The following is a 26,477-nucleotide window of genomic DNA, read 5'->3' as shown; positions in this document are numbered from 1 at the left end:
GGGTCCCTATAACTTTATATAACCCAGATTTTACATCCTGTTTCTTCACTGCCAGGCAATATTATGCAGTTTTCCTAGTGTAAAATATTTATATCTGACCTTCTTGACACTGGTGCATAGTCTGAAAAATCTTTTATGAAACATTTAAGCAAAATTGGGGGAAATTGAAAGTCTAATAGTGGGAAGACTAGAAGGTAGTGGTGCACATGTGGTCTCTAGCCAGGCTCCAGTACTGTTGAGCACCTAGTTTTGGTAATATTTTTAAGTGAAAAATGATCCTTGTTACCATATGGCAAAATATAGTGCAAAATCTGAGCTGTTAGACCGACACAGCTGTCGAATGCATACGCGTGTTTAAAGCGTTCTCCACTGGAGCTATTATGCGGCATTTCCAGAGATTAATCTTTGGCTATTAATCGGCAGTAACTGCAAGTTGTGGTGAGCATCCCAGATGGAAGTAACTTGATCTGTGTGGTAATTTACCTGGGAGGAGAGGGACCAAAGTAGAGTTTGCAACTTAGACTCTACAGCGTAGATTGCTTAGCATCTACTAGATGTAGATTCTAAGTATTTAGTTCCATCTTTTCGGGAGAAGCGACAGGCTTTAAAATGTCCTGATAATCATGCTTGCCTTATACGTGTATGCATGTCTGGCATGCATAATCTTACATTTTTAATTACAATGATGTGAAGTCCTTTGGGAGACTAATATTATTAGGCACATCAGAGTAGCATCTACTTCATTCCTGTCCTCTGTAAGCCTGGAAGTACAAAGTGTCATTTTAAAAATCTTTGTATTTATTGAGAACTCTTCAGGCATGAGTCTGTGAAGATACTTTCCCCCCATTTCTTAAATAAATATTTATTTTAAAAATTCATACAAGAACTTGAACAAGTCTTCCATAAATAACAGCGACAATAGCTAACTATATGAAGATTGTCTTAATTTCCCATTGGTCTGAATTTCTTCCTCTGAAGTCCAGGTAAACTCTTAATCACCTATTGTTTGCATCCCTAAGTAGTGACTTTGCAAACTTAATAGGTTTTTCCCTTTGAAAAACTCATATTATTAAACATAAAGTTATTTCATGACTCTGTACTAAGTATAGCTCTTAGTATGGCATGGCGTAAAGGCTCTATATATGTCTTAAACTCCTCCACGAGTCTATTAACTATGAAAAAGGTGTGGTTTAGAAAGAATTAATTTTATGCAGATACTATATTCAGTCCCATTCTTAACTCTCCATATAACATTGCGTTATTGGGCTGGAGGGATGGTTTACAAGGTCAAGGGCTTGCTGAGTGGGCTGGAGGTTCTGAACAGGTCACAGCCCCAGAACCCATGTGGAAAGCTGAACATGGTGGAACAGTTTTGTGATCACAGCATGGGAGAGGAAGGGAGAGATAGGTCACAGGGCTTTCTGGCTAACCATCCTAGTCTACTGAGTTCCAGGACAGTGACATACCTGTCTCAAAAGACAGAGTAGATGGTGCCCATGGGAAACCCTGAGATTGACCTCTGCCTTCGGCATGTAAACAGACACATGTACATACATCTGCACCCACATGCCCACTTAAAAACATGTATACACACACACACACTCACACTCACCCCCCAATCGTTGGTGTTGATGTTTGATTATAAAGAACAGAAGGAAAGTTGAATGTAGACAAGGCAAAGAAGAAAGGGGAGCTCACAGGTCTGCAGGGAGACCAGAGGCCCACACTTCATCTCACACACTGCAGCTGTTTTCCCTGGCATCAGACACGTAGACTTGCTTTGCCTACCTGTTCCCTACATACTGAAAATCCAACCCCTTTCCTTCCTGAGGCATTTCTGATATACCGCTTCCATGACCTGGAACTCTCTCCATTTTCTGCTCTGGCTATCCATATTTGTTTAGATGTCATTAAGTTGAACATTTCTAATATTCTAAATTAAATGAGTCCCTTGATATCATTCCTCACAGTCGGTTCTCATTTTCCTTTATAGTACATATGATTTATCATTCCATACTCTACTCCCTTGGTGGAAGCTTACATCTCAAAAGAAAAGCTGTGTTGTGGGTCCCTAGGTGTCTCCTGAGTGTATAGCGTCTTCGTGGTGTGTAGAGGCATCTGTCCTACTGGGCATCCTCCCTTCTCGTGTGGCCTACATTGTTGAGAGATACTGGTATTGCAAGCAGTGTTTGATTGCTTGTTTATGTAGTTATTTGTGACTTGGATCTGCAGATCTGCAGAGTTAACTGATAAATATTTCATTGTCTGTTATTCTTAACCTCTGCAGAGAGAGTTTGTTTAGCTACTGACCTTAAAATAGTTGAATGAACCAGCTCAAATGTTTATTCAGCCAATCCCAAGATGTGCTGGCAGTAACTGGCACTGTGGGCAGATGCAGTTGTGAAGGAAGCATCCCTTTTAAGTTAGACTCAGAGCCCTTTAGGGCATAGGCTAAAGCTTAGTGGGAGGTCTCATGCTTAGCAGCTCTAGGCCTTAGTGCTATCTCCAGCATGACAAAAAATGTTTTCTGTAAGTGCAGTTGGCACTTAGAGCACTATCAATATCCCCAGATCCCTCTGGTTTATGATGAATTGCTGTTACCTTCTAAATAGTGATTATTAGATATATTCTTAAATATCATTAATTCTTACTTGAACTCAATTATCAAGACATGGTAACTACCATAATTAATGCTACCACAATTCATTGGTTTTTACACGATTATCTTAACAGAAGTGTAGTGTGTTCATTTTGTTGTTGTTGTTGTTCTTCTTCTTCTTTTTAAATAGGCAATTCTAGATGCTGAGGTGGTAGGAAGAATAATGCATGAACATGGCATAAAGGTGACTGTAAGAAACAGTGGCTACCAGTATAGGTGAATGCCAGGGCGAGGAAGCGGGAGTGGGTGGGTTGGGAAGCAGGGGGAGTGGGGAGGGGGATAGAGGATTTTTGGAGAAAGGGGATAAAATTTGAAATGTAAATAAAGAAAATATCTAATAAAAAGAAAAAAAGAAACAGTGGCTATGTCACATTGTCTAAATCTAAAGTTCACTTCTTGGTACTAGTTACACACCTGACATCTCATGAAACATGTTATGTACTTGGCATTCATAATTCCTGAACAGCCTTTGAGTTTGAAGCCGGCCTTGCACATACCTCATTTGAGTGTGATGAAACTCCTTCTCATATCCTTTCTAATTCAGTTGAAAATTAACACATGTATCTAATACGCTTATTAAGTGTAGTATTATGTGTTAAATATGTGCTGAAATGGCTCTTGTACAAATTGATTTCTCCTCTCCAGTACTTGACCCACACAATATATCCATAACTATCTTGTATTTTTTAATTTAAGTGCAAGTTTTATGTATGCTGAAATCATAACTTAGACTATCCTATAGTTAACCATGGAACCTCAACAATGTGAGAGGGTCAGTAAGGACCATTACCCACAGTGGGACAACAAAGCATGACAGAATTAGATACATTCATTTCTATTTCTGTTGACTTTCAAATATAAAGAAAGAAAAGATTTTGCAAACTCAAGAAATTACCTTTGTGTTCATAGAACTGTTCAATTATAAAATTGAATAATATAAGAACATTATATTCTCTCTAGTAATAACCTTTGGCCTCTCTCTACCAGATTACCTTTTTATATAAAATGAAAAAAAATAGATAACATTTCAAATAAATACTTTCATCAGGTCTAAAGGATAAAAACTTGCTGATTTGTGGCTATGTTTCAATTTAATGATTAGTCATTTTTTCTGTGGGCCAATTCTCAACAGCATATTTACCTTGGTTAGAGTTTAATTTGTCAAGATTATTAATCCACTACAACGTGACAGTATTATGTGTCCATTTTGAAAAAGAGAAAAAGCCCTCAATGTTGACGTTTTATGTTATGTGTAACATACTCTATTGAACATTAAAACATTAGGGGATGTTTTGGTAGATCTTTGTAGGAATATTTGAGTGACTCTGTATATAAGTTTGCTATTCAAATCAAGTGATCAGAGTGACCTGGAGAGCAGCCTGAGAGGACCTTCAGTGTGACAGTCACAGAAGAAAGGCAGACGGCATTTTGTTGAGGTTTCTAACATAATTCCCTTTAACATCACAGTCTTTGTTCAGTGAACTCTACATATCCATACACGTGTTTCTCATGCCTGTGTTTTTCTAGGATTGCTGGAGCTTATTGAAATCAGACAATATCAGTAAATGTTTTCTACTTAATTTCCTGAGTGAAAACATGTTATGAGGCCTGGATGTGAAGGAGTAAGAGCATAAATCACATACATGATTTCTTCACAGATATATCACATTCCTTCAATGGTTTTTGGCTTGGATTTTATGCGTATACATCAAGCAGTTGATTTCTAGCACAAGCAATTTACTTGCAATTATGTATGTTGTTAATCTATACTACTTAGCCTTCCCAGTGAAAAATGTAATTTTCTGTGTTTTTTAAAAATAGACTTAATGACAAACATCTTGCAAATTAGATTTTCATATATTTCATCTCTTTCTTATGCTCAATTTAATCTATCAAAGCCACACATTGTTGAAGACATCTGGGATTGAGCTCAAGCAGCTGGATTTCATTTGTAAAGGTTTTAAGCAAATTTTGGTACTTGCCAACAATAATACAGCAGCTGGCCAATGTGTTCACTCTGTGGCAGCGTTGTGCAAAGTGGCAGAGGAGCCCTGAGTGCAGAAGCAGGTGATTTTTTTTTGCCTCTTTTGTCCTGACAAGAGGGAGGTGAAGGTTTTCTCAGGTGGTTCTGTGTTTCTACAGGAACCATGAACACAGTTTACAGTTTTTTACATATATAAATCCCAGTGTGTGTTTGCGAGTGTGTGTGTGTGCATGCACATATATATACATATATATATGTATATATATATATATATATATATATATATATATATATATATATGTATGTATGTATGTATGTATATGTATGTATGTATGTATGTATGTATGTATATTAAAAGAGGTTAGAGCAGGGCCACTAAACACCTGTGCTTGTCTTCTTTCATTGTTTCCTGGCCAAGGCTTGCTATACTGCCTGTGAGGAGCGAATCAGGGCAGAGCCATGGACAGCCAGCTGACTAACTCTAGGTGCACAGAGTCTGGGCTTTCCCAGCAGGCTTATGTATTTCTTGCCTCAAAACCACCACAGACCATTAATATATAGATGCCAACACTCCATCCCACATCTATGAAGCAAACATCTGAGAGCTAACAATGTAATAACGCCTTTCAGGGGGTGTGTATACACACTGTCATGAATCAGAAGGTTTTGTTCATTTTTTCATTCAGACACAATCTCTAGGTCCCCTACTTCCCAAGACAAGTAACTGTTTTGTTTACATGTATTTAAAAGGAATAGTCATTTTAATGACTAATAAAAAATAATTTATTTGAAAAGTAGCTTATGTACCCAGGTTTCAGTATTTTTGTTTTGTGTTGTGTTGTTTTGTTTTGTTTTCTTTGTTTGTTTGTAAAACATAAGAATGACCCATTATTTGGTAAAAACAGCTGTTCACAAATCATAGAAATATCCACAATGATGTAGAAAGTGTAAGTAGCAAGCTTTAGTTTCTTTGAAGCAATTCATTATGATTTGAGGTATTTTTCTGAAATAGTGAAATCAAATGGGTATTCTAGATTTCTCCCCCCCTCCCCGCCACACACACACACACACACACACACACACACACACACACAGAGAGAGAGAGAGAGAGAGAGAGAGAGAGAGAGAGACAGACAGACAGACAGACAGAGACAGAGACAGAGACAGAGAGAGAGTGAGAGTGAGAGAGACAGAGACAGAGACAGAGACAGAGACAGAGACAGAGACAGAGTGAGTGTGTTTGGAACTATGGCTGAGCCAGAACACAAATAAGTAAGAGCCTAGTTAGAAATCCATAGTAGAGAACTCTCATAAGGATGCTGAAATGTTGTACTTCATAACTGTTGGCTTCCAGCTGGGGTGGGGAAAGACTCAGTTTTCTTTGGCAACTGTGAGTTTGATCATGCTTCAGTGTGTATATAGGTAGTACAAATTGGATGATAATGATTTACACACACACACACACACACACGCACACATAATACATATGTGTGTGTAAAGTCATAGATGCATGTATATATGCGTAAAGAAATATACACATATGTAAATATACAAAATTAGATTTTGTCTGCTGATAATGATTAAACACCTGTTTGTAAACTTACTCCCAAGTTTACAAAGCCCCATGAACTACCTTCAGAAAGTGCTATGTTGTTGACAGCCTCTAGCTCTGTGCTCACACCTAGTCACATTAAATATGTTCCCAATGAAACTAATTTATGTGTTTGTCACTGTCTAGCAGTGTAGAGAACTGTTCTGGGAAGAAACCAAGTCATAACTCTCTTCTACTGGAAAAGTTCTATGCCAGGATTCTTACTACCTTACTTTAGTATTGTTTTGCTCTTTCTGAGTCAAGAGTTGAGTTTTCCAGACAAACACTTCTGAGTTCCAAGGAAATATGGAAACACACCCAAGGAGTACGTGTGTGTGGATGTGAGATTTGTCTCTTTGAAGCTAATAGAGGTAGTGAATTTTGTTAAAATATAATTAACTGCAAATGTGCTGTCTTTAACCTTATCTTGTTTTGTAAATTAGCATTCGGGCATTTAGGGGAGATTCTGTTCCCTCAGGACCCATGCCTACAGCCCTTGTTGTACTCAAACAGACATAGACTATATATATCAAATTCAAAGAGAGAAGAGAAGGGGCGGTGAATGCCGTGGATTGTCTCATTCTGTGATCCAGGTCATGCTCGAACCACATCTGCAGCTTTGTGAAGTTTCTGCAGGAAGCTGAGCAATGCAGCTGTCTCTAATGTACTGTGAACCTTGAAAGGAATTTCCTTTCAAGTAAGAACGGAAGTAGTTTGTGTGTGGGATGATGGAGTGAAGGGTTTGATTTAACAGAAAATAAAGGGCAATTATGTGTGTAAAACAGCCACACATCCTAAAACAATCCTAGTAGGAAGGTATGTTAGAGGTACCTATGTGCATACTTGAAAGAGTCTTGTAAACTTTTCATAAGCTGCTTCTATTTCCTAGGCTTTGGTAGAGGCAAGTGGTATTCGTGGTTTTGGTGACTTTAAAAGTCTCACTGCTGGTCTTAGAGGTAGACCAGAAGTTGGAATATCAATGTTATTGCTAGCCTTTTAGAATTTACACATTTAGTCAAGGACTATGGCTGAAGCAGAACAGAACTGAGGAACAGCCTAGACAGAAACCATAGCAGGGAATGCTCATAAACTGTAATAAAGATGCTGAACTGCAGCTCTCCACAAACAGAGGGCTTCTGTCAGAGATGATGAAGGACTCAGTTTTCTTTAAAGCGTCTGGATATTGGGCATACTCCGGTGTATATATGGGTAACACAAGTTGGACCTCCTCCTCCTCTTCCTCCTCCTCGTTGTCCTCCTCCTCCTCCTCCTCCTTCCTTTTCCTCCTCCTCCTCCTCTTGCTCTTTTACCTCTTCCTCTTTCTTCTTGTTGGGAAGAGGTTACAAGGGGAGGGGGACAGACCTGGGAAGACTGTGAAGTAAGTATAATAGGGGTTCATGATGTAAAATTCCAAAGTAATCAAAAATATTTTTTAAAAGAAAGAAATCCAAAGCAGGTGTTTGCTACATGCACATATAGCAACAAGTTGCAAAAACAAAACAAAAATAACCCCAAAACCAACCAACCAACCAACCAAACAACAACAACAAAAAAACCATTGCCACCTCAGAGCATTTATTTGAATGCCTGAATGAAACAAAGCTAGGGACTTTGGTCTTGCCTTTTTCCTTTATTCTGTCATATTCTACTTTATTAAAAGCATTTGTGTTCATGGCAAGGCACTTTTATGATTGTTTATTTACAATAAGGGAAAAAAAACCCAACAACCTAGGACTACATTTAAGTTTTAGGGGAACAAGAAATTGCACACCACCTGGAAGAATAGAGCAGCTTTTCCTTTTCTTCTTGAAATACTTATCTCATGAGGTAACTTGAAAAGTATCTCAAATTGCTCAGCCTGCAAAGAAGACATCTGATCTCTGGCTTTACTCCTGCAGAGTGAGCTTTAACACCTCTACAGATTCATTTCTTAATGCTAAAATTATGCAGTCATTGTTCCTTTCCATTGCTGGACATCGCTTGTAGAGTGTCCCTATAAATTTGCACACTGGGTTTTATAGCATTGGGCAGCTGAGGCAGAGGGTTTGGAGGAAGCTGATCTGCTGGCTTTAGTAGGTGAAGTTGCTGTAGTTCATATCTTACTTTTCCACCCCGCCACTGATTATTTATCCAATGAGCATAAGCGTACACGTTGCTTTTGAAAGCTGAATGAGAACACTTGCCCTTTGTCTGTGGCTTGTTTTGATTCTTACATCTGCTCCAGAAAGGGTTTTAAAGGGCCACTGAAGATGCCATAGCATCTGTTTTTGTTTTATAAGACACATGGGCAAAATTATGCCCTAGAAGTTCTATAATGCCTTACTTTTTAGTCTGCAGATTGTTTTCTTATTTTTGTGTTTAAATGAATCATTAAAGCATGCTTATGGGTTTATTAAATATTAGTAATGTAACAGAAAAAAACTGTCACTATTGGTATTTTTGTAACTTAAAGATACACATGTCAGTATTTTTTTAATATGACAGTGTTTGCCATTTTTAGATGATAGGCATAAAGAAAGCTGACAATACTTCATTTTGAGATGGAATAACATGCTAATTTTGTCTTATATAGCTTTAAAAATTAACATAATTTGATTATGGCTTAGGATAAAGCATTGGTGCTTAATTATCTCATTGTATAAATCATGAAGCAGGCTCAAAGGCGTTAAGTTATACATTGGGTCAGAAAGTTAATATAAGGCAGTACCTAGATTAAGATTGTCTGACTCCTGTGTTGGTTTTGTTATCTACCCTGTAAATATCTGCTAAGGGAAAATATTTATATGGTTTCAATTTACAAGAAGCTTCAAAAATGTAAAGCATAAACTTTTAGAATCTTACAATGGCAAACTTAATACTTCAGGGAAGAAAACCACAAAAAAGTGGGTAGACCATACTCTTGGAAAATGGGCTGCATGGTTTATGGAGCAGAGTTATTGTCAGCTGTCTATGTCTTTAAAAAGACAGAAATGGAAAGCTGAATGATATAAAAATCAAAAATAATGAACATGCTATCCACAGGAGGAGGATGTAGATATGACAAGCAGATAAATAAGAGAATTATCAGCTCAAGTAATAGGAAATACCAAGCTCCAGTAAGCCATGTGACAAAGGAATGAAAAGTTTGGAATTACCAAGGTTTGGCAACTTAGGAAGAAACAGAAACTCCTAGCTGCTGTTAGTTGTAAATTTTCTTCTAAGTTTGAATAGTGACCAACAATTCACAGATATTGAAATTGTGTAGAATAGTCAGTCATAGGCCAAGGAAGGAATCCTAAGACATGGCATTTAAAAGTACAAGCAACAATAAGAATTAACAAATGGAATTCATCAATTAAAATTAGTTTCTGTGCTTCAGAGCATATCACCAAGAAGGGAAAATATAGTCTACAGAATTAGCAAAAAAAAAAAAAAAAAAAAAAAAAAAAAAAGAAAGAAAGAAAGAAACTCAAATATTGCATATTGCATAATAGACATTTATTCTAGTAAAATGAAGAAAACAAACAATAAGGAATTATCCTGTGCAAAATTTGACAAGTATCTAAACAGACATTTATATTTATCTAAACAGACATTTACATAGTGAAACAAAGGGATGATCAGCATTGTTATTTATTATAGACTTTCAAGTCAAAACTGCAGTGTGATACTGCTTTTATATCTACTATGTATTACTATTTTAATAAAAAACTATAATTAATAAGTGATCAAATAGTTTGCTGAAGAAGAATGTATGTTCAGACATGCACTTGAATGTTTACCATGACATTATTCAAAATAACTATGAACTGTAGACAACCCAAATATCCATCAAGTCACGAGCAGATTAAATAATTACAGGGTTTGCTTTATTACACATTTGTATAATTTTACATACTAGAATAGGATCAGTAATGAAATCAGTTGTGTATGTCAGCTAGAACACATGGATTTTCTTCTTTTTTCTTTCTATTTATTGAAGACTTGGTTCTAGCAACTACTGTCTATAATTAAAACACCAAATTAGGGTTCATACCTTGACTATTGTTTGCTTTTCATTATGTCAATGACACTATTCCATATTTAAAACATGAACTTTAGTGAGGTAGATTGCCACTTTATTATTTTTATTTACAATAAAAATCATTTATGATCAAATTATGTTAGACTTGGTTCAAGTTGGGCTCTTTTTCCTTTGCTAACATAGCAGAGTGGTTCACCTGCAATTGTCCTTTTTTGGCTCAGGTCAAGGAAACAGTATCTCACTGGACAGCTGCTGTGTGTAACTGAGAGTCTGCTCCTGTTAACTTGCCCTTCATCCTTCAACATGGCTTCTTCCCACACACATTGAAACAGTTCTCAGAAGAAAGGCTCACTCTTAAATGAGTGTCCTTTTTTTTTTTCTGGTGGTGATGGAGATGAATTTAATTTCCTACACATAGCAGAGTACTCATCCACAATGACATGCCCATCTGCAATAGGAGGATCTCACAGTCATAACAAAAACATATTTTTCTAGGATATTATTTTGATCTTTTCCTCATTCAGGGCCATGGCCTTGAATAGGGATGGAAATCAACCTTGGGCTTTCAAGTTTGTATGTCAGAGATTTCATATCAAGCATGGGAGTGGTCTCACTATGAGCTGTAATACACGTGCAGCTGCGCTCAGACACAGAAATGTAGTTTACATTCTGTCCATATCCTGCACAGTGCACATAGAGGAAAGGGCACGCCTCCTAACTACAGCACCTACATACAGTAGCTAGAATGAAGGAACCACAGCTAGGCTAAGCAGTGAGAGGTCGAGGAGCTGGGGTTTGTGTGGTGAAGGGAACTGGAAATGCCAATGCCAGATAGGGAAAAGACCAGACTTCTTAAGTCATTTCCCACATTCAGCAGTACATGGAAACTTGTGGAGCTGACAAAAGAAATTCTGCTGTCCTAACCCACATCTGTTGAGACTCAAAACGCTCAGAAATGCATTTGCAATAGGCTGGTAGGTGATTTTGGCATGCAGTAAAATTTGAGAAGCACCTGCCTCTACCCATTTCTGGAATCTCAGTGTCAGGTACAGAGATGAATTCCCAGAAGCAGTGAGAATTCAGGGAACATTGGTGAGCCACTATAGAATGCCCCAGGGGGCTTACTATAGAGATTAAGAGTCTTTTGACTAAATGATATTTGTATGACTATATAGGAATTTGGAAGTTTCAAGGGAGTAATTTTTATTGGTTATTAATTTAAGGTATTTTAATTTGTGTGCTGTTTTGTTTATTAAATGTAAACAACTCTGTGGGTTTTTTTTTTTTCAGATCTAGTAGTGCTTTTAAACCTCAAGATATAGTAGTAATTTTAGAAAATGGCTAAGGGCATTCCTAAGGTCATTTTAGTGTGTAAATTCTTCCCAGATATGATTTGCATTTTAGATATTTTCATTACTCTGACCATCTTATTTATTATGTATCAAGAACACATGATCTGTTGGCATCTTCTGGAATAACCCATTTGTTTCAAACATAAATGGCTAGACTCAGAAAACCTAGCCAGCCAAGAAGTTTACCCAACAGAAACCTATGCTGAAACTAAAACTCATGGTCATAGTTTTCATCTGACTGAATGTCTTCTATTTGCTCTTCAGTACCAAGTGCACAGCATTAAGTAAATATTACCGTAATACATCATTTACCCTTGTAGATAAGAAAGATTGTATAAAACAGGGTTGTTTCTTTTGGGGGAGTCCTAGCACATTTTCTAGGTTGGTCTTAAACTTACAGGATCTAACAGCCATTCCACAGACTCTGGAGCAGCTAACATAGCAGGACATGCATCGTCGCCCCTACAGGAAAATAAGAGGTCTTTCATCTGTAGAACTGACATGGGAGTAGCTACACAAAATCTGATTATGCAACTCCCCCTTTCAAAGCTGTTTTGATCACAACTGGAACACATTTAGTTTACTGTCAGCCACATTTTTATGTTTCAGTAGGAAGTGAGTATTAAGTTACAGTAGGCAGTTTTCTTCTTGATTCACCTAATCTTACAAAATGCCCAAGTGTGACTACCCCTAGTTCTTGTCTAAGGGGAAAAGTAGTGGTTTTTTTTGTTTTGTTTTTGTTTTTGTTTTTGTTTTTTGGGTTTTTTTTTGTCTGTTTTGGGTTTTATGAGATAAAACTTGGATTTTATTTTTCCCCTCTAGTACTAAATATTTAAAAGGGTTTGGATATCACTGTTAAACTCTCTTACTAGTTGAAATAAAAATGCTTCATATGAAAAGTTAGTTGTGGGCAGTATTACTATGTCTTTTAAACATGGGAAGCATTTTACTTCATTTATCACACCATTATAACACAGACTATTTTCAAACGTTGTTATATGTTCTATTCATTCAAGGAAGATAGCAATAGCCCCAGGTGGGAACATGTTATGGAGATGAGAGAATATCAATATGAAGAACAGTTTGAGAGAAGAGTGGTATAAGTGACTGAAAAGAATGTATCAACCCAGTTGAGAGCTGAAGGCTACAAGGGCAGTATCTAGGGAAAGAACAGAATTAAATTATTGTAGGTGGGGAGATTCACACAAGCAGAATCTCGAGAACTTACAGTTGTGGCAAGGGGGGAACTGATGGAGTCAATGTAGAAAATGTACTAAGACTCCCCCAAAAGAAGCAATCCCTTTTCATACACTGTTTCTTATCTACAAGGCTAAATGACATAGTTCCATAATATTTACTTGGTATAGACTAGCAACCATAAGACATTGAGTCGGATGAAAACTGACCACGAGTTTAAGATGCAGAAGAGTTTTCTGTTGGGTAAGTCAGTTGAGTGTCAGAGCTGTGGGAGCAGGGAAAATTGAGGTGGAAAGGAAATGCTGAGAGGGGGGTCTGATGACCCGGTTTAGGAAGCAAGTGATTTTCCTGCAGGTCGCATAGATCCCTGAAATAAGCTATAGGCAAAAATAGCATACTCATAGTTCTCATTGTCTTCCTCTTTAAGTTAATAGCACTCCCACCTGTAAATTGATTAAGACAAAACCCTTGACATCGTTTTTCTTTTTCTCTTAAGTGGTAAATATAAATCCGAACATCATTTTAATAGTATTCAAACTGTGTCCTCTGATAGTGTTCTCTCTGAGATAGTTGCAAGCCCCCAGACTGCAGCAGGCGATCCTGTGAAGGCCAGGGTCAGCTTTGCAAAGGGCAGACTGCACTGTCTTCACTCTTGCCCTTCAACATGCTCTCCCTTTGATGTAGCCTGTATAACTCATGCAGAAACCATACCATGTCCATATACCTCCTGTAGAAAGTGACAGAAAAATTTCCTGGGACAGTTTGATTAATGAGAGTAAGAGGAGGTGAGAGTCAGGCATGGCTGGAGATGCCGAGGCATTTCATGGTACCATTAGTTAGAGATGAACTAGGGAGTAGCCCCTAATTACTATTTTCTCCTTTTCTGTTTCATAGCCTGGTCATTCATATACCGTCCTGGAATGGCATTCACAAATAGGCTATTCCTGTGCAAGCACTTGACTTTGGTTCTGCTCTTTTAGGAAACTAAGGTTATGGCAGCGGCTTCAAAGTGTGTTCTTGATAGAATCATTTCTCCACATCTCTTGAACTACCACCTATATATGTGCTTGCTTGCTTGTTTGCTTGCTTGCTTGCTTGTTTGCTTTCTTGCTTGCTTTAATGATTGTGGTAGTCTCCTGGCTGCCTTTGTTTTGCTTTTGCTGTCTGTAGTCTTATCCTAACAGGCAGAGGAATGTTACCAACAGGCCTTCTCCTATCAGGTCTCCATTCCTGATCTCGTTCTTCCTCTCCCTGGACATGCTAGGATCAGCCATGCCCTTATAACACAGGTGTGTCTGGGACTTCTGCTTGTTATTCCTTCTTTCCAGAACATTTTTCACTTTTCTTCATGGGTCACTCTCTTCCTTATCTTTCTTTTAAGAAATGACATAATAGTGAGAAAATTCTAGGTATCCCCAGAAGTAACTGACCATGCATGCCTTGTTTGCTTTTCCACTTTGCACTATACTTATAAAGTTTTAGATATGTTCATGTGATGTTGTCTTCCCTTCCCTTCCCTTCCCTTCCCTTCCCTTCCCTTCCCTTCCCTTCCCTTCCCTTCCCTTCCCTTCCCTTCCCTTCCCTCTCGTAACTGAAAGGGCTGTGTTGGCTGAAAATTATATTTACTAGGACTAGGACAGTATGTGGTCAGAGCATGGTATCTCGAAAGTGCTCAGTAAATAATTACCTAGTGATTGAAGGAAGGCATACTTTAACAAATGTAATTCTAACTGAAGTATAAAGATGGTTAAGGTGAGGTAGGGCTAAGGAAGAGACACTGAAATGCTGGTGATGACCAACAGAGCAAAAATCATCAGGACCTCCTTGCACATCTTTCAGTAGAGTCAACATAGAGGGGAGGAAGGACAGACATATATAGAAGATTCTGATGAAATTATTATATTCTAGCCAGTTTAATAAAAATGACAAGGGATTTTCTATGACTCTAAAGGTTTAGGGCTTTGCCAGCTGATGAGTGATGGCTTTCTCCATCAGAGAATACTAAAGAAATCTGATTAAGTGGAGCATGATAGTATGTGCCTATAATCCCAGCATTTGTAGTGCTGATGTAGGAACATTGTGAATTTGAATTTGACAGTAGTGAGGATACCTTAGTGAGACTATCATTTTCTTTTCTTAAAAAAAAAAATTCAGGAAGAGATGGGAGTGGGGAGAGTTCTCAGGAAAGATGAGGAATGGTTTCAGATATACTGTTAGTTTTAATGTATATCTGAGTATTCTGAGTGTTAAATGATCAGTTAAATATATAACATTGAGTCCAGGATACTGTCAGGGAAGCTAACAATGCTGAGGGAGCAGTCTTGCGTAAGCCAGCAGACCCATAGTCTATGTTCCCATGCGTGACAGTTCCCAGTCACTAGCACACTAACATATGCTTTATCTGTCTTTTAAAAATTAATAGGGGAGAATATAAATCTCTGCATTTCTCTGTTAATATTTCCTCATTGCTTAGTTTCTCCTGCTACAATGTGGAAACATGTAAAAGCAGCATGTAAGATGGTCCCTTGGCTTGTCTGCCTAGCTTTAAACACCGTGTTTCCATTTTATAACCATCATCTTTTATTGAAAACATGTCAGGGTACATTTTTCCTCTGGTCACTGGAAATGAGTAACTTCTTGAGCAGAACATTTGGAATACATGAAATTTTTAAAAGGTTAAAATGTGTTCAAGTAGGATTCTTGGCATGTATGTATGTTAACAATACCCAGTTATTAATAGTTGTATTCTTCACAAACACACTTGTATGTACTTTGAAGCTGAGATTTTTGCCAATAGCCTCCATACCTCAAGGGATTTTTGTTACCTTATTTAGTAGAGCAGAGTGAAGCATCTTGAAGTGGTCTTCAGTCTGGAATTTTATTAAAGGATTTGATTTTTTTCAAAGGGACCGTGTTATTGGAAAGGTTACTTGATGCAGCTTACTGAGCCAGAATAGCAACAGAAAAGTTTCTGGAAATTTATAGAAATGAAGACAAAATTACCCAGTCTAATCAATGATCATCCCTTAGTTGGCATGAGCACCTCCACTGAGGGCCACTCTTGACCCACCTGCCTGCAAACTTGTTGTTGTCTCAAGCCCACAGTTTGCAGTGAAATCCTTGGTTAAGGATTTCTTTCTTTCCTCTCACTGGAAACTCAGGAGGGTTCCGAAGCCGTGGAGGCTGGTTTGGATAACTATCAGGAGCGGCTGATTCTGGATATACACGACCTGCGTTTGGTGCGAGCAGTGAAATCACCGTTATTGCTTTCTTGTTGGAAGGAATTGTGAGAACCATAATTCAAAGATCAACATAGCTCAGATTCATTAAACCTCAGAACACCTGGCTATTTAACACACTTCATAAACTTAGGATAATTGTGGTGCTTTTGTGTGACTTCTCAGACATAGACAATGACATGTGTGTATCTATATCAAGAGATTGTAAGGAATTGTGTCACATGATAAGAGAGGCTAAAATAAAAGCCGTCTTTGTGAATGGCAAATGAGAGATCCAGAAAGTCTGATTTTGTAGCCAGTAGGCTCTGGACCAGGAACATTAAGGTTTATATTTGACTTTTTAAAAAATTCATTATTTTTAATTATTTTATTAGTGGCTATTTTATTATTATTATTATTACTATTAATGTGTGTGGGAGAGATTGGAGTGGCTATGCTTGTGGGTGGAAATGTTACAGATTGTCTGTGGAGGTCACAGGACAAATCTTTGCAGTTGGCACTCGCTCTCTTTATACCTTTACCTGGGTTCTAATGGTCAAACTCAGGTTATCTGGCTTGCGATGCAAATGTCTTCAACTTCCCAATGATTTTGAAAGCTACCATTCTTGAGGATACCTGCTTCCTTAAGAGTGTGGGCTTCATTCCTAACTATTCAAATACTAACACCCTCAGAGAGCACGTGTAAAAGGACTCATTGGGTATAGTGTTCGGTACTTATGCAATAAATACATGACTTTAGATCCCAGGACACATGTACAAGGTGGTGCCTGCCTATAATAACTCCACTCCTGGAGCGGGGATGTGCAGATGAGCAGATCCTCCAGGCTTGGTCTTCAGATAATAGAGCCAAACTGTTGAGCTCCAGGTTCAGGGCAACTCTGTCTTATACAGTAGTGTGGAGAGCAATTTTAGAAGACTATTTTTAGAAGAGATGCTCATCTCCTTTGCACCAATTGCACACAAACACATAGACAGTAACAACCCATAGAAATACTCAAAAATCTCTGTCCCCTTACTAAATTTCTCTTAATGGGTCTCAAAAAAAAAAGTGACAGATTTTTAATCAAGTTACTTCCTTTATGAAGTACTGATTTAAAAAAGAAAAAAAATTAAAAATTGCCCTATAGATGGCCCATAAGTATTCTCCTTTCAGATTTTATGCCGCATTGTTATTAGGCAGTCTTGAGTGGCAGGTGTTAGTAATAATGCTTATGTTTTGGCCTTTGGAGCTTTCTGGCTCAGCCTGGTGATCTTGCAATTCTGGCAGTCTTTAGTATATTCCTCAGTGATAACCTTGGTGATCTAGAAGAGGATAATCAGAGCACATCTCAACACACTGATCCAGATGTACTAATCTGAACAGCATTGCAGGGTGCAAGAACTCAGGGCCATCCCCAGCTTCTTTCTAGCATACCCAACAGTGTTTGGTCTCATCTCAGAAAACCTCCATTGGAGGGTAAGCTATATGACAACCTGGTGCAGAGGCAGTGCCAGCACCAGTTTGACCTGGATGGTTCAGAATAATTTGAGCAATGAGGTTGCTTACACTTATGAGTGAGTTTAGAAAGACTTGTTCTTAACACTGAAGCCCATGTAGTTCCCAAGGAGAGTGTGGCTCCGTATTTTCTGGTACGTTTCGGTCAACATTTAACTTAGGATGTTAAGTAGAGCCAGGTGACCGCCATATTATGTTGGAGAACTCTGACTTCTACTCAGACCACAAAGGGAAGGACCAGTATCATCCATTTGGTTGATACCCTCAAAGGAAAGACATAAGAGCTCATCGGTTGGGTGAAATGATGGCTGAACAAAACCCAGATGTTCACACAGTATGATTCTGCTGCCATCACAATATTTATATGACTGTTATCATCTGAGCTAGCGATGGTAATGTGTGACTGCATCATGATGCTACAATTCTAGCTAGAACATGCTGCAGGCTCAGTTTACCAATGTTAATGTATGTAGTAAATTTCATGATCACTTATTTCTTCATATCCCTTGAGGTTAAAGGGTGAATCAATGGAATTTATTTTCTTAATGTACACAATTAGATTTGTTTTTCATGCCCCATTTATAAACCAGACAGACATGGTTCAAGTGGGCTTAGTTGTTGTAATTTACATCATGAACTCCAACAGCAACAGCCAGGACTCCACAGCCAGCCTAGGATATATCTATGCTAATGTTTTGATAAAGTCTCTGTATCCTCAGGAATTAGGTATAGTCACCTGAAACTATCTAGTCTCCAGTTTCTATATGGAAACGGCAATGGGAATACCACTCAGATCCTCAGATTTCACTTTATCTGAAATTGTGGTATGCCTGAAGAAGCCTGTCTCCGCCAGCAGCCTTCTTTCATTGATCTTATGAAACTTTTAGAACATTTTGGGGGTAGACATGTGTGAATGACTTGCCACTTGTGATTTTTCAGGGCGTGTGTTCTGGTATCAACCCTTTAAGGTCTCTTTTTGCACTTCTGTCCCATAAAATTAATTTTCAAAATAACCTATTTTAACATTTTAACTTATTGCATTTATTTGGTACTTGGGTGTACACTGAGAGGTTAGAGGACAACTTGAAGCCGTGAGTTATTTTCTAATATCATGTGGCTTCAAGGGATTTAATTCAAGTCACTAGGCTTGGCAAAAAGTATTTTCATGCACTGAGCTATCTTGCTGACCCTAAGTAACCTATTTAAAATCCATTCAAATTCATACAGTAAGAAAGTGTTTTGGGAAGGAATATCTAGAGTCTGCAGAGATCTGGGACACATCAGATATTCTAAAGCAACAGCCACAGCTAGGAGATGATTTAGTCATATTTATCATGCAAGTAGCAATACAGAAGTGAGGATCGCTAGCACCTAAGTAAAAGCAAGATGTGGGAACATATGTTTGTGACCCAGATTAGCTACTTTGGCAAACTCCAGGTTCAATGAGAAACCCTGTTTTAAAAATAAGGCTAGGGAGATGACTCAGAGGCTAGAGTGCTCATGGGTAAAAAGGAGAATCTGAGTGTTATGTTGTTGTGGCTGTGGCCACCTGCCATTGAGTCCAGACTTGTAAGACAGACGAAATCAGTGGAACAAACTCACTTAGGAAGTTTTGTTTTTTGTTTTTGCTTTTCGAGACAGGGTTTCTCTGTGTAGCCCTGGCTGTCCTAGAACTCACTCTGTAGACCAGGCCTAGAACTCACTTTGTAGGCCAGGCTGTCCTTGAACTCAGAAATCCGCCTGCCTCTGCCTCCTGAGTACTGGGATTAAAGGCGTGCGCTATTGCAATGTTGCCGAGTATTGCATTTGGTTGAGAGATCCTGCCTCAGAAGAATAAGGTAGAAGAGTAGGGGAGATGGAGTTCCCAACATCAATCTTGGGCCTCCATAGTCAGGTGCACACTTGTGCAAAGGTACCTGTATATACACACACACACCTACACCTATACACACACACACACACACACACACACGCGCGCGCACACACACACACCTATACCAATAGAAGATAGAATGTGAATAGCAACTAAGGAAGAAGCTTCCCATTGACCTTAATCTACACAGACACACAGACACACCCAACCACACACATATGTGTGTGCACATGCACTTGTACACACACACACACACACCCCAAACATACTCATGTATATACAAAGAAATGGGACACAAATGTCAGATCCCCCTTAACAGAGATAGTTTCATTAAAAGGAGGTTAATATCTGGCATTTAAATGAAGTTTAATCTGAACTTTAAACTATTAAATAGCCGATATTAAAGTATATACTTTCCCAAACCACCCTGGTTTGTTTATATAGCAGAAAATATTAATACAATAAACCCTTAAAGCCAATTTTTTGTCTTTGTTTTCTGTTAATATAAGAGAATATTACATATTAGATCATTGGTGAAGAAAATAGCCTAGGGTTGAGGAATCCCGTGTCTGGTGCTAACTTCTAGACAGGGCTCTGGGGCAGCATCACGACATGGAGGTTATAACAACGGGAATATGTAAACGAAAGCTGAGTAACTCAAGACAACCCATTGACTCTTGAGACAATTGGCTTTGTGTGACATGAAGGTAGGGTCCAGCATGATCTAATGGCTTCTAACCCCTACCCACCCACCCTTTGTGGTACAATGGCAAATACATTTTATTGAGAGTTTTGGAGGAAATATGTAAACTATAATTTTTAAAGAAACATTACTATAACACTTGTGCCTGGATCTATTTATTCTCTCTCTCCTTCTCTCCCTTCCTCTCTCCATTCCTTTCTTCCCTTCTTCCTTCTAAGACAGGGCCTCGGGTAGCACAGGGTGGCCTTGAACTTGCTATGTAGCAGATGACCTTGAACTTCTCATCCTCCTGCCCTTACCTCTAGGATTTAGCGCATGCTATGCCATGTTTACAGGTCTCAGTTTTTAGTTCCTGAATATAAGCACCATAAAATAACTTTTATTTACTGGTTGTGTTTGATTTTTATATTTTGTTTGAGATCATGGGTTGTGAATGGAAGTGCATTCCCATAGGGCCAGCACTCAGGAGGCTCGGGTAATAGATGGCTACTTGGAAGAAAGAAGGAGAGGGAAAAGGGAAGGGAAAAGGGGAGGGAAACGGGACTGGAGGGAGGTAAGGAAGTGAGGCAGGAAGGACAGCACTGAGAAGAACCCTTGTGAATGTAGTGATTTAATTTTACTGAATTATCATTACTGGCACACTTCTGCTTCTTACTCTGGTGCTGCAATTCCATCCAAACTTACAGATGTGAAAAATAGAAGGACAGCGAAATGTAAAGTATGTTTGGTTGATTTTTAATCATTTCAGGATAAAAGACAAATTAAAACTTATTTGGTTAACAACTTTATTTAAATTAAACATCCAAAGCCATAACAGACTAATGTAATCTAGATTTGGTTATAATGGGAGTTATTATATGAATGTGGGAATCCATTTAAAACAGCACAATCAGTATTATTTTACTGTTATAAAAGCTCAAATCTCAAATCCAGATCTCACTGAATATTTTGATATTCCTGGTTACATGCTAATGATGACCTAGTTCCTTTAGCAGCTCAGTCCTTTTTAGAGCATACATTTATAGAAACCTGCCCTCAGTTTTTCTTGGTCAGAGAAACAAAATAATTCAGTTGCAGTCACCACTGTTTAGCTGGAAGCCACAGGTATGGCTTCCTGGTTTCCAACTTCCTTTCAATGGTGAATCAGAGGTGGGAGATTCAGAGTGATTTGTTTGTATCAAGCGAATGTTGCTGATTTGTGTTGTGACCACAGAAAGTCTTGAGTTGCCAAGATACCTAGTGGGCATAACCTTTCCTTTGACAGCTAGAAATACCCAGGGCCATGACTCCAAACAAGAGTTCTGTCTTCTGACTGCAGTGTTGGGTTTATGGAACATGGAACACTCTGATGAACACTTTCTTTGGAGACCCAGGTCCAATGTGGAAAAGGCTGTGAGCCTTTCATAGTAGCAAGACTTGCCTTGTTGATTTAGGTCCAATCTATGTTCTCCCAACATCATAACTATGGTAGTATTCACTGTTTCAGAAGTCTGTAGAAAGAGCTGGCAGAATGTTTTTGACCATTCAGAACTGGATGAGACATCAAATAAATGACCAACATTGCTGGAGAACAACTTTTAAAGGCAAAAGTCAGAGTGTTTTCACTAAGCATCTTTAAGGGTTCCGATGCAATGAGTCACTGAGGCAAACATTGACTTTAAAACTGAATGTTCACAATTCCATGTTACATCTGCTCTGCCTCGGAGCCTTACTGTTTTGTCTCTCAGCTTTCAGGCAATGGAAAAAAAAAAACTGCTCTTAGTGTCTAATGAATATTTATGCAGTCCTTTTGACAATTAAAGGCTCATTAAAATTCACTTCAAAAGAAGAGATAAAGACACTTTTAAGACCAAAGAAGAATGCAGTGGTAAGTGGAAACTAAAATTCTTTTTCACTGGAAATTGTCAGGTCGGAAACTCTGCAGATGCACTTTGCAAAAAGCACTTCTTGGTAGAAGGCGCTTCTCAATGCTGGGTCCGGTTTTGGACTCAGACTCTCTGTGTTTAAATGTCACTTTCTACTCTTTCTTGCTCTATCCTACATGACCGTGTAGAGAGAGCTGTGGACACCACCACACTCAACATGTGAGCAGTGACTGTTACACCAGCCCCTCTGTCTAAGGAAGGCTTTCCTGTCACTTGAAACTGGCTGACACCCCATGCACACTCCAGCCATTTAGAATAACCCTTATTTTCCTCTTTCTAGAGTGGTGGAAGGTCATAAATAGAGAATCCTCAGATCTAATGGGGAATGTCTTCACTCCCTGCATTTCATTCTTCCTCTAGTTTTGTTCCCACTATGATTTCAGCTGCCCTGGCCTACAGCTTTGTCATGGCTCAAAACTTAACACAAATAACTTAGGAACGCCCAAACATATACTGATACGATGTCAGCTCCAAAATCTTTTATATAAATCTAAGTGTGTTGAAGCTGGAGCAACTGCCTAGCTTTGTTACTACATGGCATGCAAATCATTTATTTGGTAATCGAGATAAAGAAATGCCTGAGCATGACCAGATAGTGCCCTTTACAGGTTACATGTCTGCTTACTAATTAATAAACAATAATCATGAATCAGAAGTATGTATTGCAGTGAACAAGGAACTGATAGAGTCCTCATTTGATTATTTCTTTTTCTGCAAGGCTTTGCACTGATATAAATAACATGCCCTTGGACACGAGCAAATTGTTGTTTTGTTTATAAATATATTTCTTAAAAATTATACTACTTATTCTTAAGTAACTGGCCATTCTACCTTCCACAAGATAGGGTTGTGACATTGTCCTTGTAAAGTGTCAGGAAGCTGTGAATGAACTCCAGCATTAAATTATAGCTCATACATTAACACTAGCACAGTTTCCACAGGGAGCTTCGCTCTTTTCACCACCTGACCCTCTGAGTCTCTAATCAAGGTATGTTTCACAGGAACTACCCAAATATTTCTTTCTATTAATTCCTGCTAGGAATGACACTCTAGTTATAGATTTCCAATCAATTATAATACATTTCTATGAATTAGACATCACTATGTGACTTGCATCTCAAGGAAAATGATGTCATCACATTATTGTTTTATGTGCATGACGCTGATGAGAGCTCAGTACACAATTTGTCCATCATTTCACCCTGCTGGATTATCACTCCACTTGTGAAGTGTGGCTAAGTTTTACCTTCCTAGTAGAGAAAATTGCTAACACAGTTTCTAAGTAATTGATAAAATACATTGACAATTGCCAGTCTCTGCCTTTCGCTGTATTCTATTAAGACGTCTCTTTGCCATCTCAGAGTAATCCACAGCTCCCCTCTTTTATCCAGCCACTGCCAGATTTTGATGTCCACTCCCATTTAATTATGAGTACCAGCCACTGAAAGACCTGAGTTGTTGAGTACAGAGACGGAGAGAAACAATGAAGATGCTGATGTAAATTTTGGTGTAAATTACAAAAGTTCGGGAATCATGAAAAGAATTTGCCAAGTGTGCACAGAAGTGGGGAACCTCAGTTCTTGAGCTTATCTCTTTTCAAAATTAACTCTTGATATGCAGGAACATTTTAGGGTTGGGGGGATCCAGCTATTTTGTATCCTACAGGAATATATTTCAAATGGCCTTTAATGGTTTTATGCTACAGTTGGTTATCTTTCCATCCACCTGTGTAGTAGATATATTGTTAATGTAAAACTCCTTTAAAATTTTAGATATTTAAAAGTGTTAATGTCTTAAAATGTTTGCAGAGATTAAAGTCATCATTGACTCCTTAAGTGGGCCAATTGATCTTGAATAGTGGCAACACTTTGTTCACACACTGTACCTGATGCTATAATATGAACCGTCCCAACTTTTATGGAGCAAACAAAATCCATGCTAGCCTAAGCTTTCTATATGTGTGTGTATACATCCTAATTTATACATGGGGGCACATATTCACTCCAGTGAAGAAACTCGTTTGCAACTACAAAGTAGTTACTATTAATAGTAACTTGAGAAGTAACTCAAATAAATATAGTAACTTTAATAAGAGTACACATGCTAGAAAAAAATGCAACTTTTAAAAATGCCATTTATAAACTATATCATAGTAGATTTCCATGGAAATATTAAAAAACCTCATATACCTGATTCACAACTATACAAAGCAAGGCAAAGGAAGGAAAGAGCAACATGAGAATATAAAAACCATGGTGGGTATGAGAAGGTATGGCCAGGGAGCTGACAGTGGTAGAAGGTGGAGCTAGAAACTTGGGATGAATCGATGTATAAAGACTGACTATCTTCCTAACTTAGAATAGATTGAGGACTTTTTAAAATAATTTTTCTTTACTTACTTGTTTGGTTTCTCAAACATACCCATGTGTGTTGTGAATTTTAAAGGCATCAGTAGACTTGGGAGGGCAGAGTACAAAGGGAGACTGATTAGAGACTGGGGCCAATGGATAGAATGGAAGAGCAGGGGCTAATGAGCTAAGAGCTTGCATTTTCTTTATTTCTTTTTAAGGATGTGATTATTTGTTACTCTTACAAGACATTTCTGCCTGGATTGGAGAACCTCCAACCCTTAGGAAAACCTTTCCTTGGTGTTGGGGAAACAGATCAAATATAGACATACCTCCTCCTGCTGCTGCTGCTATAACACTGTTCTATTTTAGTAGAGTTAAAACAGGAATATGGGTAGTATCTTGACATGAAGTTAAGACTTTATATGTGGGCTTCAGTTTTTTTTAATTAAAAAAAATTTTTTTTTTTTTTACAAAATCAGAATACTTGTGGTTACATGTCTAAGCTGTGGAATGATGTGCAAACCCATGGGAGCTCTTAGAACAGTATTTCACATGTGGCAGACACTTAGTCTCTAGTAGTTTTCATCTCCATTTATGGGTTACTGCAGAGATTATTGTTTTCCTACTTGAAGCATGCCAAACCCGGTAGCCCTGATACAGTAGAAGATCTATTGGCAACACATTTACTACATAAAATTTTGAGATGATATTCAAATATTTTAGAGAAGACATCCATAATATCTGTATATTCTCTTCATATGAAAAATAGGGAGTTAGAATCTAGCAAAATTATTCAACTGCGTTGCCTAACTACGCTACCAAAGGAAGACCTGAGATACATGATTAAATGAAGACAAGCTATGAAATCTATTTCATGCTTTCTGTAGCTCTGGAGCATCTACCCAAGTATGACTTCTGTATCTCTTTAATACATATATACACATTCATGATTACCCTGCAAAGCATAAGATACTATGCAAATATTTATTTACGGTTTAAAATAGTAGCTAATATTGTATGGCATTTACTAATGTCTTACGGGGTATATTGCTTATGACATGGACCACTGTTTATAAGCTACAGTTATGTGAAGTACACCAAAGACAATTTGATATGACACACTAATGGGCCCTAAATGTAAGGGAATCATACTAGTATGTTTATGAGATATATACATTTCTCTCTGTGTCTCTCTCTGTCGCTGTCTGCCTCTCTGTCTCTCTGCCTCTGTCTCCCTGTCTCTGTCTCCCCCGCCCCCTCTCTATTGCTCTCTGTCTCTGTCTCTATCCCTCCCACTCCATGTTTAGGCCAAAGGTCAACCTTAGGGGTCTTCCTCAGTCACTCTCTGTCTTATTTTTGAGACAGCATCTCTCACTGAACCTGGGGATCATCAGTTTGTCTAGACGGTCTGGCAGTGAGTCCCAGAAACCGTCCTGTCTTTGCCCCTGAAGCTGTAGGATGACAGAAGCATGGCTTCTCATGCACCTTTGAAGTGGGTGTGGGATATTCAAATGCTGCTTGCAGAGAGAGCACTCTACTCGCCCAGCCGTCTCTACAGCCCTTGGTATCTGTTTCTCCTGAGCTATCACACTTATATGTCAGTAGTTGTAGGAACCATGACCATGGAGTTTATTCATTCCTTTTTCTGGTAAAGCACATTAGAAAGTGGCTAGTACTGGCTAAAAAATAGAATATATGAGGTATGTGTTAATTTCTACCAATAATGAGTACAAAGAAGTAATTATTCCTGTTCTATTGTATGTTCTTCTCTGTGTGTATTTTCACCTCGCGTGCCATTTTTAATTCACTCTGGATTTTTGTCATATCTTTATGAACTTGTAGTGAAATTTGAACACTTTTCCCTTGCATACCTTACAGTCCAACTTTACTGACAAGTGTTAACCATGCATTTTCCGACAAGTGAAGTAACTGGCATTTATTAGGTATTCTTGTTATGTTCATAAGGTCATGCCCTAAATGCTGTAAATAATATTTCACTCACTAGTGATATACCTGCGATAGTCATCATTGTCGCTATTTTTAAGGTAGAGAAGTTAAAATTTAGAGAAACTAGTAAATTGATCTGAACTCCACTTATGAGCTGA

General features: G+C 38.2%; 1 protein-coding gene across 11 annotated transcripts in view; it reads left to right on the top strand.

Moving 5' to 3' along the window:
* Bmpr1b (bone morphogenetic protein receptor, type 1B) overlaps positions 1–26,477 on the top strand; it is a 332,451-nt gene that overhangs the window by 241,309 nt on the left and 64,665 nt on the right. For 2 of the 11 annotated variants that reach the window (NM_001277220.1, XM_006500944.3), the window contains one exon: positions 21,824–21,963. The exons of the other annotated variants lie outside the window; for them this stretch is intronic. The gene's annotated coding sequence lies outside the window, so the exon portion shown is untranslated. Of the gene's footprint in view, positions 1–21,823; positions 21,964–26,477 lie in introns of those variants that run through there. 11 annotated transcript variants of the gene reach the window in all.

This window comes from Mus musculus, chromosome 3, assembly GCF_000001635.26.
Source record: "Mus musculus strain C57BL/6J chromosome 3, GRCm38.p6 C57BL/6J".
NCBI classification, from domain to species: domain Eukaryota; kingdom Metazoa; phylum Chordata; class Mammalia; order Rodentia; family Muridae; genus Mus; species Mus musculus.
The sequence above is the reverse complement of the archived record's forward strand: the minus strand, read 5'-3'. Positions and strand labels throughout refer to the sequence as shown.